This window comes from Muntiacus reevesi, chromosome 2 (assembly GCF_963930625.1).
Source record: "Muntiacus reevesi chromosome 2, mMunRee1.1, whole genome shotgun sequence".
NCBI lineage: Eukaryota > Metazoa > Chordata > Mammalia > Artiodactyla > Cervidae > Muntiacus > Muntiacus reevesi.
Genome location: NC_089250.1, coordinates 86,199,179 through 86,212,517, shown reverse-complemented (window position 1 = coordinate 86,212,517; position 13,339 = coordinate 86,199,179). Strand labels below are relative to the sequence as shown.

Genomic DNA, 13,339 nt, shown 5'->3' with positions numbered 1-13,339 from the left:
AAGTTTACATCAACCAAAACCACATTCCTGGGTGCCTCAATGCTATTGACATGTGCAGTTTCTGAGGCTGAATGACCCCTGACCTCTGGCGAGTCCCTGGGTTTACTCCTCCGTATAACCAACTCATCCATCAGGGAATAACCATGCTCTTAGTACGCTCCTACAGCTCAGCCCCAGAGAGAGCGTTGCAGGGGTCCAGGAGAACAAAGTTTGCCTGCTGCTGGAGCCCAGAGCTTCCTCAAGGGTGCTCATGGGCCATCTGCCAGCTGAACCTGCCCCCCACTCCAGCCCACCTTCGTGTCAGCTACTCGATTGCATTCATTCATTTGGGGTATTGATATCATGTGTGCCAGCACCAGGCTCTGCCAGGTGCTGAGGGTATGATAGGAGGCAGACCAGGTACAGTGCCATCTCTGATGGAGTTTACCTTTGCGTGAGAAGAGATGTGATAAGCAAACAAATAGAGAAGCCAGTTTCCAGTGGTGACATGTGCCGTGGGAAGCACCCAGGTTGTTGGGGGCATGGGTGTTAATGTCAGGAAAGCCTCTCTGAAGAAGGGACACCAACCTGACGCCTGAGTGGTGACTTTCAAGAACATTTCAGCCCTGGGCCCTCATCAGGAGAGGCCAAAAAGGAGCTGTGATGGACAGCCAGGTCACAAGTGTGAGGCAGAAGGCCCCAGCACTAGCCTAGTTCATCAGTTACAGGTGCCCGGCACTTCCCTTGCTAGTCCGGTGGTCAGGACCCCAAGCTTCCACTGCAGGAGTCATGAATTCAATTTCTGGCTGGGGAATTAAGATCCCGTGGCCAAAATATACACAGGCACTCACTGCAGTGAGTGCAAATGTGTTCAGGACTCTGCCTCCCCCCCCCCCCCGCCCCAACTCTGAGGCACAGGACTTCCATAGACACCAGTGCAGGTGGGATACTCTGGACTTCTCAGACAAGAAAGCAAGCATGACCTGCTCAACTAGGAAGAGAGGCCATCCATGCAAGGACACTCAGGTAACTCGCAGTTGATCAGATTTTCCCAGATGACCCTCCAGTCCTGCCCATCACAGGACACAAAAGGCCTCAGCCGGCTCCTGTGAACCAGCATCCCTCCTATTTGTGGGTGCAACCCCCACTTAGCATTCTCAGAAGAGGGACTGGTTCGGGTGTGGCCAGTGTCCCAGGGGACTCTGGGCTCCCAGGCCGAGCTGCCTAGCACATCCTCCCTTCCAGAAGCTCCCCTTCTCCCCATCACGTGGAAGGGTGCCAGGTCACACCAAGGCTTCACTCAGGAGCAGCTCACCTCCCTCCTAAACGTTGCAGCTCCGGGCACTTCCTGGTGTGATGAGTGACCTTGACTCACATGGGTGAAGTAATGGCTTTCAGTCTCAACCTTCTTGGTCACATTGCAACACAACCTTCTGGAAAGAACTAGTTCCCAGGCGCCAGCTCAGGGAATTTCAAACACCTCCCAGGCTGGGCTTACCAAACTCACTGTCACATGCTCGGTCCAGGTGCCAGAACCACCCTGCCCCTTTTCCACCAAAGATGCAACAGCAGGGCTTTGGGCAGGTAGAGGCCAGAGAACTGGGACTCATTCCCAGCTCTCCCTTTGCTGTGTGACTTGAGACAAATGACTCAACCTCTCTGAGCTGCTGCCTCTATATCCACATATGAACTGTGGGGAGAATCGGATGAGGAAATGGCCGTGAAAGCACTTTGTCAGTTGGAGAGCACACCACCAGTGACAGTCATTCTGTCTGGTTGAAAAACTGACCCTAATAGATGAACTTCTGACTTTTCACCCAAGGAGTACTTGGGGCATGAGAACTAATATCCCCAAATCCACTTCAATGTCTTTAGTACATCAGCAAGTAAATTTCCAGGGTAAAATCCAAAATACACACTCCATGCCACATTGTAAAGCTTTATGATACGGTCAGAAGATTCCCATATATGTAAATATCATAACAAATCCTTTGCGCTAAAGTAAGTCCCTGGAGACCCAGAATTGGAGCTTCCATGGTACTACTGGCTATAAATTGGCCTTGCAGTGACATATAGTAGGTGAGCCCCAATATCAAGTCTTATTATAGTTTCCAATTTATGCTACAAGAGAACAATGAACAAGTTCTTCTAAACTACATGCTTTGAAGAGGCACAAAGGATCCCGGCCCTGCTACTCAGCAGATCCCTCTCTGGCCAATGACGTTGCTGCTCATAGCTCTTCAAATGCCTCTTCTCAGAAGAAATGGCTAAACCTTCACCATTCCATTTAATCAACCAAATGAGAGACAAGGCTCCAGTCCTTCGTCACCCACACGCGACGAGATCAGTCTAACTGCGGTGCCCAAGGACAAATGACCAAGGATTTGGCTTTGAACAGGAAGGGACAAGATGGGCTAGACAGGAAGGGACAAGCAGGCTGGGTCTGCAGAAGGCTGTTCACCATATGGTACATGCCATCTTGGCTGGTCTCCTTCCCCTACAGTAGAAGAGACTCCCCCAACTCAGAAAGTAGGAGCATAATCCTCCTTGAAAAACATGGGATGTGAGGCTTCACCTGGAAGGCCCCAGTGAATTTAAAACCCAACTGGCATACAACTCACCACTTTTTTTTTGGCCATGCAACATGCAGGATCTTAGTTACCCAAGCAGGGATCGAACCTGCCCTCTGCATTGGAAGCTCAGAGCCTTAACCACTGGACCACCAGGGTAGTCCCAACTTTCCATCTTTCTTCTCCGTGATCTCAGAAGGAGAGCCTAAGAAAGGCTGATACTCAAGTTCCATTTGCGGCCAGCTGGAAGGCAGCATCTCAAACATCCGTGTCCAAGCCCATCCTCTTTGTTCCCCATCTCTGCATGCTCTAAGCCCTCCCCATCTCAATCTGCTGCCCCATTCTCCAGCTCAAGCAGACACTCAGAGGTCATCCTTAACTCTTCCCTCCTTCATGCCCCACATCCAGTCCATCAGAAAATTATCTTGGTACCGCCTCTCCAAGAAATCCGGGGTCACATAATGCTTGCTTACTCCCAGCGTCAACTCCTGCAACGTCCTTCTCCCTAACCTTTGAGCGAGCCATCTTCATTCCCCTGTCCGGGCTTCTGCACCACTGCCCCTTCCCTCTGGCATGCTCGTCCCAGTCCAGCTTCTCCCCGTCATTTGGGATTAGCTCCTACAGACTCCTGCTCTGCTCCCCTCCCTAAAGTTGGCCTCCTCCCCCAGTCTCCCCTCCAGCCCGTCTCTGCTACATCGTGCATTTTTATTTTCCTCTTCATTTGATGTGGTGACACTTGCTGGGGTCACCCGCGGCCGGGGTCACCACCTCAGGCCACAGGGACGTGACCAAGTTCCTGGTTTGGCCACCGAGGCTGGTCAGTCCCGAGAAGCCCTGCACTGCCTCCACCCCGGCCTCCATCCCTGAGGGGTCTCCCCCTTCCCCCCAGGAGCTGGGCTTGAGACCATGAGCCAGCAGACCCTGGCCCCTCGCACCCCAGAGTCCCAGGGGAGGGGAGGGCACCCGCCTCCCCTTCTTGGCCTCACCAGCTGGCCAGGCCAGCCCTGCCATTTCCCCATCTATAAGACAGGGACAAAGAATGCTTTGTCACCCCACCTACTTCTCACGGGTGTTATGAAACTACTATTTGCTTGGAAAACACTCTGAGAGCAACTCGGGTAAAGGTGCCTGTGGCTCGGATGACGCTGCTGTATTCAGTCTGGGCCAGGGAGGGCCAGGCCAGCTCGTCATCCGGTGACCGCCTCAGTTGCCCGAGGGACGGGAGGGACACCGCCTCTCCTGTGTCGCCAGGCCCAGCGTCGCCAAGCCTGCTGGCCGTGCTGTGGTCCCAGAATACATCCACGAGGTGCGTGTGCATTCCCGGAGCCACCTGACCCACTGATTTCAGCAGAATATGACCTCTCCCAGGGCCTGGACAGTGGCCGCCGAGCACTCAGCCCACCCTGGTGTCAGGAAGGCGAGTCGAGGGTTACCTGGGGATAACCTGCCTGAGCTCGGGGCCACGGCCCGGGTGCCAGCCTCGCAGGCCAGGAGCCAGGAACAGACGAACGCGACGGTCTTGGCCCCTGGCCTGGTGAGGGCATATCTCACCAACCTGCACATGCTCAGGTGCACCTCACCAGCTGCAGGAGCAGCAGCCACCGTGTTGCCATGACAACCAGGCTTGGCAACCATCTCTCTGCCTCCCAGGAGGGGACGGTCCCCAGAACTGACCAGGCGTTTCCTGGAGCCACTCAAGGTTGACGATGGAGAAAGGCAGAGAGGCGGGCAGTGCGACGGACAGGGGGCATACGTGCCACTCCGCCAGCACTCCGGCCTTTGCGTTCTGCGGGACACTGCACTCAGCCCCACCCGCTCTGTCTGCCTGCAACATCCACCCGGGGGGCTGCCGCTTCCCTAAAGCGGGTGGCGAAGCATTTAGCAGACAGTGAACAACAGACAGCGTGTACATTTAATTATAACTCTCCCGGATAGGAAGGGCTGGCTATATACAGTATGTCTGCCTGTCACTAATTGTATTTATTTTCAAAGGATGAGGGGGAGGGGGATCTTCTGAAGATGAGTCAGAAAAAAAAAAATCCTTCAGTGTTATGAAAGCAGAGAGATATCTCTGGAGGATGTCTGTCATGCGTGGCTGTCACAGCGTGATAATGGAAAAGCCTGAGCCAAGAGAGCCACACTGCTGAACACCTCAAGGGGGCTCTCCTGGCCCTGGGTCCCCTCAGGACCCGAGCAACTGAAGGGCCTTCCCCGCCCTGTCCCCCACCCTGGACAGAGCCTGCTCTCGTTCCTGCAAAGACAGGGTCGTTCAGTGTCTGCTGTCACCTTAACTGGGAGGCAGTTTTCCAGCTGAAACAGAGCTAAGGTTTTTTTTTTCCCTCATCAAAGGAAAAGCATCCTGCCCAGATGGCCAAAAGGAAAAGGCTTCGTCTTCAATCCCCCATACAGCCCATGATGCTATTTATAACAACACCTAGAAACCCAAAATAGTCAGCCCCACGCCCGGCAGAAGCCAGTCCGCACTTGGGAGGAAGGCAGACCACTGGGCTAATTTCAGCTGGACATGGGCCCCGCACACACATGTGCACTCACCTCCACATCCGAGTGTGCGAGGTGCATGTGGTTGTTTGGAGGGGACTGTGTATCAGGCCCCATCAGCTCCTCCTCCTCCTCCAAGGCTGCCCTGGCCCCTCCCCGCCACATGCACCAGGGGCTGAGCAGCATAGGGAACCCAAGGTGACACATCCGCCCAGAGGAGCCGAAGCATTCATGAAGAAGGCATTTTCCAATAATTTTTTAAATAGTCACACTTGTTTTGTTTGCTTTCTTCCAGGAAAGGCGGCACTGTTTTGGAAAAGGAGGGGGAGGGGGGAAAAAAGTGAGTTCATTTCCTGAGCCTTTGAAACGTTTCTCCGTAGACAGGGCATCGAGAAACTGTGGCCAAAGGCAGAGAGAGTGCGGGGCCGTAGCGCAGAGAGGAACTTGGTCCCCACCCATGTTCGTTAAGGGCCAGCGGCTGGGAAACGCAGCGCTGAGGGGCCATGGAAGGACCTGGGGGAGCGGGTCCCGACAAACGTCACTCAGACCAGCTGTTTTGGAAAGGGTCTGTTTGTCCAGGGAAGGTTGGATGATTCAATCAGTTTATTCTCAGGACAAGGCAGAAAATGGACCTGATAATCAGGGACCCAGGCGAGGGTTATGGGAGCTGCCAACACCTGTCACCGTCCACAGTGATTTTGGAACCCAAGAAAACAAAATCTGTCTCTGCTTCTCCTTTTTCCTTTCTATTTGCCATGAAGTGATATGATCTTAGTTTTTAAATGTTGACTTTCAGGTCAGTTTTCTCACTCTCCTCATTCTCTCTCATCAAGTGGCTCTTTAGTTCCTCTTTGCTTAGAGTGGTATCATCTGCATATCTGAGGTTATTGATATTTTTCCCGGCAATCTTGATTCCAGCTTGTGATTCATCCAGCCCAGCGTTTCGCATGATGTACTCTGCATGTAAGTTAAATAAGCAGGGTGACAATATACAGCCTTACTGTACTCCTTTCCCAATTCTGAACCAGTCAGTTGTTCTGCAGTTCACGGGGTCGCAAAGAATCGGACACGACTTAGTGACTTAACAACAACAACAAACGTGCTTTTCACATTTGTTATTCCACCCTGTGAGCAGTGGCATTGTGCCCACTCCACGGGGAAGGCGGGAAGGCTCTGGAGACCACACAGCAGACCCAAGGGTGTTCCGCTCTGCCTCTGATAAAGGCAGAGTCCTTCCTGGTGGCTCTCTTGGCCCTCTGTCACTCTGCTTCAGGGCTGTAGCTAGCCTCATGTGCAAAAGGCACTGTGGGGGTACGTCAGCCCGTGTCTGTCTCTCCATCGATCCCACTAGAATAAACCCTCCATGAGGAAGGGACTTCCCTGGTAGTCCAGTTGATTAAGACTCCACACTCCAGATGCAGAGGGCCCAGGTTGGACCCCTGGTCAGGGAACCAAATTCCACATGTTACAACAAAGGCAGAAGAACCTGCATGCCACAACTGTTAACAAGACCCGGCACAGCCATAAATAAAATAAATAAGTAAATGTCTACATTTAAAAAAAGAGCTGCTACATATACAAGTCTCTCTCAACTATCGAGAAATTCATTATTGTGTAAGACTAAGGACTCCTCAGGTGGCGCTAGTGGTAAAGAACCTGCCTGCCAATGCAGGAGACCTAAGAGACGCAGGTTCGATCCCTGGGTCCAGAAGATCCCCTGAAGGAGGGCGTGGCAACCCACTCCAGTATTCTGGCCTGGAGAATCCCATGGACAGAGGAGCCTGGCAGGCTACAGTCAATAGGGTCACACAGAGTGGGACATGACTGAAGCGACTTAGCACACATGAGCACTTCAGAAAACAAGGTTATGTTCCATTCCTGGGTCACACGGAATAACTGTTGAAAAGCCTCCCTCCCTCGGGTCAGTGGCCTTTGGGAGCAGAGGCCACCAACGGGGGACTCTGTTTTCTCGTGGGCAGGACACATAACACACAGCAGAGAAAAGCCAAGAAACCAGGACTGGCTCTCCTACCTCCCACCACCACGCTTTCCAAAAGGCCATTTGGCTCCAGTGTATCATATGACTTGTTCTTAGAGTTACATTTTAACTGACAAAGTTTAACAACAACTATGACTTATGGCCTTCTAAAATTGGCAGCAGAAAAATGAACTGAGGAAGTAATGGAAAAAAACCACAAGTGAAGCCACTCTGTAATATGCACAATTTCTGTTTTTTTTTTTTTTTCCTTTCTAAGCATGTATATGTGTGTGTGTGTGTGTTTTCGAATGGTAGAAAATATTTTCCAGATACACTGCCCGGGCATTTCCAAGCACGTATTTATGCCAAGTTTATAAAAAGCAGCTGCAGACAGGGTTGACCGAAAGGACTGCTCTGCTGTCTGGCTTCCAGAAGGTGCTTGGGTCCTAGCTCTGTCATCAGGACACATTCTTACCTCCTAAAACTCTCTCACGTGTGTCCTGCTCCCGAAAGAGGACAAACCTCTTTGGGGGCCCCATGACCCAGAGGGATGTGGGGCCCCTACGCTCCTAGGCATTCACATCACACTTTCGTTTTGCAAGGTCCTGTAGTGACCTGTGTCTTATCACTTTTAGTCACTTGAAATCCCCATGCAGACACAGAAAGGAAAGTGTTCTGAGGCACATTTCATAAATATCTGGACGGCCTGCTTGGAGGGGCAGAGCGGTGGGAGGCCCATCGGCATCAGTTTCTGAATTGTTCAGAGCAGACTGGGGAACTGCATGGCTGAGCCTCTGTCAGACTGTCTGCATCTTCTCACATGGACCTGAGACTCTCCAGTCCGCTCCCCTCGGCCGTCAGCGGGTGAAGCCCCCGGCTGCCCAGTGAGAAGCTCCAGCCTCCCCTGCGCCCTGGAGGGCGCCCTGGGACACCCTGAGCCACTGTCCGCCTGCACCCACATCCAGACGCTCGCTGGCCTGAGGCAGGCCTTATGAGGCACGGCCTTAATGAGGATGACCATAACCTGCTCCCTCGCTCTCCCGGGGGTGACTAATTGGTTAATCCTGGGAAGGCCCTTTGCAGAGGACAGGCAGGGTATTACTCATGGGACTGAAGGCAGGCACCTGACCCAGTCTGGGCCTGAGTCAGCAGAGAGACCTCCCACCTGCAGGCAGGCTGGGCGAGCTGGCCGGCTCCCTGCTCAAGGTCAGGGTTGGCCAAGGGGAGGGGTGTGGCCAGCACGCCTCCACCGGGTTTGGGAACCGAGTCTCATGGGCGTTTGCATGGTTGAATAAGCCTTCAAATGAGTCTGCCAAGAGGCCAGCACACCTTGAGAATATCAGTCAAGACAGGATTTCCTGGTCATTGTTAGGGGAAAATGCTTTTCTCACAGCAAATTCCTCCCAAGAAATGTTGTTTTCGCCTCCCCTGAGAGGGAAACGAGCTGAGGCAGCAGCAACAGGCAGCCTGGGGGACCTGAGACAGGGGTGCAAAGGTGGGGGACAGCTATGTTTTCTCCCCTCCAGCTCCCGGTCCTCTCAGTCCCTGCTCACCTCTCACAGGAAGAGGAAGCAGCAGCCAGAACTGGGAAGCAGGGGTCCAAACCGGTGCAGGAGGGCGAGGGTCGCGCAGGACCGCGCCCCCGCCCACCCTTGACCCGGCGGAGGAGGTTTTGACACAGCGGCAGCTCAGAAGCCAAGAAAAGAAAGCCTTTGACTGGCCAAGTGGACGCCAAGATTCCACTGCCGAGAGCCCGTTTCCTGCACTCTGCACATTCTTCCCCCGCCCCGTTCCCTCTTCCAGCACCTTCTCCCAGTGACCCTGCTCCACGCCGCCTCTGTGCACGCAGCCCTAGTTTCTTTTTCTTCTAGAACACCAGTCATGCGACCAGCAGGATTGCAGGCACTTCTGTTTTCTCTTCTAGGCCCCCAGGTCCTCATAAGTCTTTCACGGCCCTTGCTACTTCCCTAGATTGCCTGAAACTCTTAGAGGCCCCCTCACCACACACAGAAGGACAAAGATGCAAAAATCGGATGGACAGAGGGGACCTGAGGGCAGAAAAGGAGGCAGAGGGGCTGCTCATCTTTGCAGACAGCCAGGGATGGACAGGGCGGACTGGTTGGGCGCAGAGCGGCAGAAACAGGCTATGAAACGGTTTTGTTCTGTTCTGTTTGGAAGGAGGTGGGTGGAAACGACAGTTTGGAGAGGATTAGAATGAGGGAAAACGGTTTCAGGGGAGGAAGCCTCTTTTCTCCAATTCTAACAGTGCCATCAAGTGGCTAAGTGAGCAGGCGCAGGGCAGAGGCTCAGGGTAGAGCCTCTGGACAGCCCCCGCAGGCCCAGTGGAGAGAGGAGCTGCCGGATTTTCAAAGGGCGCCCAGCTGATGGCCGGGGGCCGGCCTCCAGCCGCATAGCTGAACCCCTTTCCCTAGAATGGTTTGCAAGGACACAGCCAAGAGAGCTCCCCAAGTGTACCCTTAAAAACCCCAGTGGAGGGACTTCCCTGGTGATCCAGTGGCTAAGACTCTGCAGTCCCAATGCAGGGGTCCCGGCTTCCATCCCTGGTCAGGGAACTAGATCCCACATCCTGCAACTAAAGATTCCACATGCCACAAGGAAGATCAGAGACCCAGTGTGCTGTGATGCAACCAAATAAATAAATAAATAGATAGATAAAATACAAATTGTGTTTTCTGAAGGACAAATAAGATGAGCTTCTTCTTAAAAAATAAAATAACCCAAATGGGGACTTCCCTGCTGGCCCAGTGGTTAAGACTCTGAGCTCCCAATTCAGGGGGCCCAGGTTCAATCCCTGGTCAGGGAACTAGATCCCACATGCTGCAACTAAGACCTGGTGCAGCCAAATAAATGAATAGATATTTAAAAAATAATAATAATAACCCAAATGGATAGGGGCGACCAAGCTTACCAGGATCCTGCTTCTGCCCACACACACAGGTGTCGCCTGGAGGCGTTATCCCATGAGAGGCACCAAACCACATTTGCAACCGGAAAAGTGGTCAGTGACCAGAGCAAGCCTATCTGGGCCATCAGACCCTCGTCTATGTTCAAGGGAGAGCGAGGGCAGAAGGATGCTGAGCGAGATGAGGCAAGGTGAGCACACCTAGGAAAACCTAATCAGGCTAAACTTCCAGCTCAGGACACAAATCTCCTGGCATTTCACTTAACTGTAGTTGCTTTCTTTTTTTTTTTTTTTCTTTCTTTTTTCAACCCTGTAAATTAAAATCAATTTGGCTTAGAGCTCCACAAATAGTTTTCTTTCTAAAGAGGCATTTTACTGAAACAGGAGACTGCCAGCCATCGTGTATTTGGTACCTGGAATCGAGGAGCAGGTGGAACTCAGTAAGAACGCTCCCCCGGGAGTCCAGGGCCCTGATGCTCATCACACCCTGACACTCAGCTGCTGTGAACCTCTGAGGCGGTGACCTTATGCACTAGCTTCTATGCTCAGCTGTATCTGGCTCTTGTGACCCCATAGACTGTAACCCTCCAGGTTCCTCTGTCCATGGGATTCTCCAGGCATGAATACTGGAGTGGGTTGCCATGCCCTCTTCCAGGGGATCTTCCCCACTCAGGGATCAAATCCAGCTCTCCTGCATTGCAGGCAGATTCTTTACCATCTGATCCTGTTCTAAAAAAACAGGAGATACAGTTAGATCCACAGTTTTCAAAACTCACTGCTCAGCACTAGCAGAGGGATATCAATTTGGTGGGACTTTGGTTACCATCTCCTTTACCAGAACAACTCGGCCTTTGTCCATTTTTTTCATAGTTGGCTGCTAGGTAAGATCTTACAAAAGTTAGGAGAATTCAGCACCACTAAATCAGTTTTACAACAAACGCTAAAGGAACTTCTCTAAGCAGGAAACACAAGAGAAGGAAAAAAAAAAACCTACACAAAATAAACCCAAAACAATTAAGGAAATGGTAATAGGATCCTACATATCAATAACTACCTTAAATGTAAATGGATTAAATGCGCAAAAGACATAGAATGACTGGGTAGATGAAAACAAGCGCATGGATGCACTTCCACTTACTGCATCACTCTGCTTGGCCCCAAAATTGTATGCAATTATTTTATATTGTTAGTTTAATCATGTTTCCATTATGGCTTGCAACTGTAATGATTTTTTATTTTTTGTCTGGCTATCGATTGTAAAAACTGATAAACATCTTCTACTATTGAAAAGAAAAAAAAAAGATCTTATATGAACAAAGGGTTCCACAGTGCCATAGCCGATTTTTTTTAATTTTTCATTTTATTTTATTTTACTTTTTATTTTATTTGGCTGCACCGGTTCTTGATTGTGGGATGCAGAATCTAGTTCTGCAACCTAGGATCAAACCTGGACTCTCTACATTGGGAGCACAGAGTCCCAGCCACCAGCAGAGAAGGACCACCAGAGAAGTCTCTTCATGGGCACTTTTGAGGTACTTGCCCAGACCCCCGTTCTCATGACGCCCCACCACGCTGGCAGACGCCCTGACACCATGTCTGTACATCATGACTGCATACCCAGAGGATGACTGACCACCCAAGAGATGGACAGCTGTCCCAGGTGACCCAGTCTGGTTCTTCCTCCCCAGAATTTGAAAGTGGGTCAGCCTCGGTCCAAGTCAGTCTTCCGTCAGGGCTGAGGTGGCCAACGGGGAGTGGGTGTCTGGGATTAGGGGAGGGAGGAGCCCTGAGCAGCTCTCCACTCCCCGGGGGGTTCCCACCCCTTCCCCCCACGTCCCCCTTCAGCACACAACGTCCCCCATTAAAAGCTGCCGAGTCCCCCTTCAGTAAACGTCCCCTATTAAAAGCTTTAAAAGCTCTAGACGGGATCCTCTAAAAGCTTCTTCCTGTCTCTAAGAAAAAGTGAAATCACCCAGCCCAGCGCAATACACCACATCTCCCCGGAGACACATGCTGGTTTTGGCCTTTTCTTTTTTAAGAGCAGTTTCTGGGACTTCCCTGGTGGCCCAGTGGTTAAGATTCTGTGCTTCCACTGCAGGAGGCGCAGGTTCGATTCCTGCTCAGGGAGCTAAGATTCTGCATGCTGCAAGACAAAGCCAAGAAAGAAAAAAAAAGGGCAGTTTCTAAATAGACTTTGTAATTTTATGAACTAAAATGTTTACTGCAGTAGGCAAATAATGACTCAGTATAAAGCAACATTATCATTGCCTCTGTGATTAGTATATTCAAAGTCATTTATAAATCAATCATTTATCTGCTGCTATACATTTTAATTTCAAAACATTTTGTTGTTCTTATGTTCTCAGACCACATTACTGATAACACATTTCAAAATTTATTAGTCCTGAAATCTTCTATCCAAGGACTTACGTATCTATAAATATGCTAATTCATTCATTCATCCATTTTCTTAGATGAATTTACCAAGATGAAATTCAAGATGAGTTTACTCTGAGATTTACCAAAGAAATAGACGGCTAAAATTTCTTCAGTAGGAGCTTATAGGGTAGAAATGAAATAATGTCATTTTCAGCAACATGGATGAACCTAGAGATTATCATACTAAGTCAGTCAGACAAAGATAAATACCGTATGATATCACCTACATGTGGAATCTTTATTTTAAAGACGATAAAAATAAGCTTACTTACAAAGCAGAAACAGAATAACATGTCGTGGTCTGTGCGCGGGTTGGAAAAGAATTTCCAGACATGAGGCAGAATGAGAGGAAAATAAAGTTTATGAGATGGAGACACTCGGAGCACGGCAGGCCAGCTCAAGGGAGAAGCAACGTTGAACAGGGTCCTGAGTCCACTTTTACACCCAGGGTACAAGGAGTCGGACAGGGGGTCTTGCGGGGCATTTGCTGATTGGAGGAGGCATGTATACTGGGTGGGGGAAGAGTAAGGCAAATACCTTCTCCCCACGGAGTAGGAGGGGAGACAGGTTACACTTTTCCATAGTAGTTACAACGTGGGGGAGGGAAGGAGATGAGGGTCAGGTTTTTCTGTTCCTGCATTCCAAGACCCTCCTTGGTTTTATCTGCTCTTTTGTCCTTGGGTCAACGCAGAACAGACTTTAAAAACAAACTTACCGTCACCAAAAGGGAAATGTGGGGGTGGGGAAGGATAAATTTAGGAGTTTGGGATTAACATTTACACACTACTATATATAAAATAGATAGCCAACAAGGACTTACTGTGTAACACAGGGAACTCTACCCAATATTTTATAATAACCTAAATAGGGGGAGAATCAGAAGAAGAGTGGATGTGTGTGTACGTATAACTCATCCACCTTGCTGTACATCTGAAACTAACACAGCACTGG

The 13,339-nt window shown here is 50.6% G+C and overlaps 1 non-coding gene across 1 annotated transcript; it reads left to right on the top strand.

Moving 5' to 3' along the window:
• Positions 1-12,004: 12,004 nt before the first annotated feature.
• TRNAG-UCC (transfer RNA glycine (anticodon UCC)) lies at positions 12,005-12,077 on the top strand. The gene has a single exon. It is a non-coding gene; the product is annotated as a tRNA-Gly (tRNA).
• Positions 12,078-13,339: the final 1,262 nt, after the last annotated feature.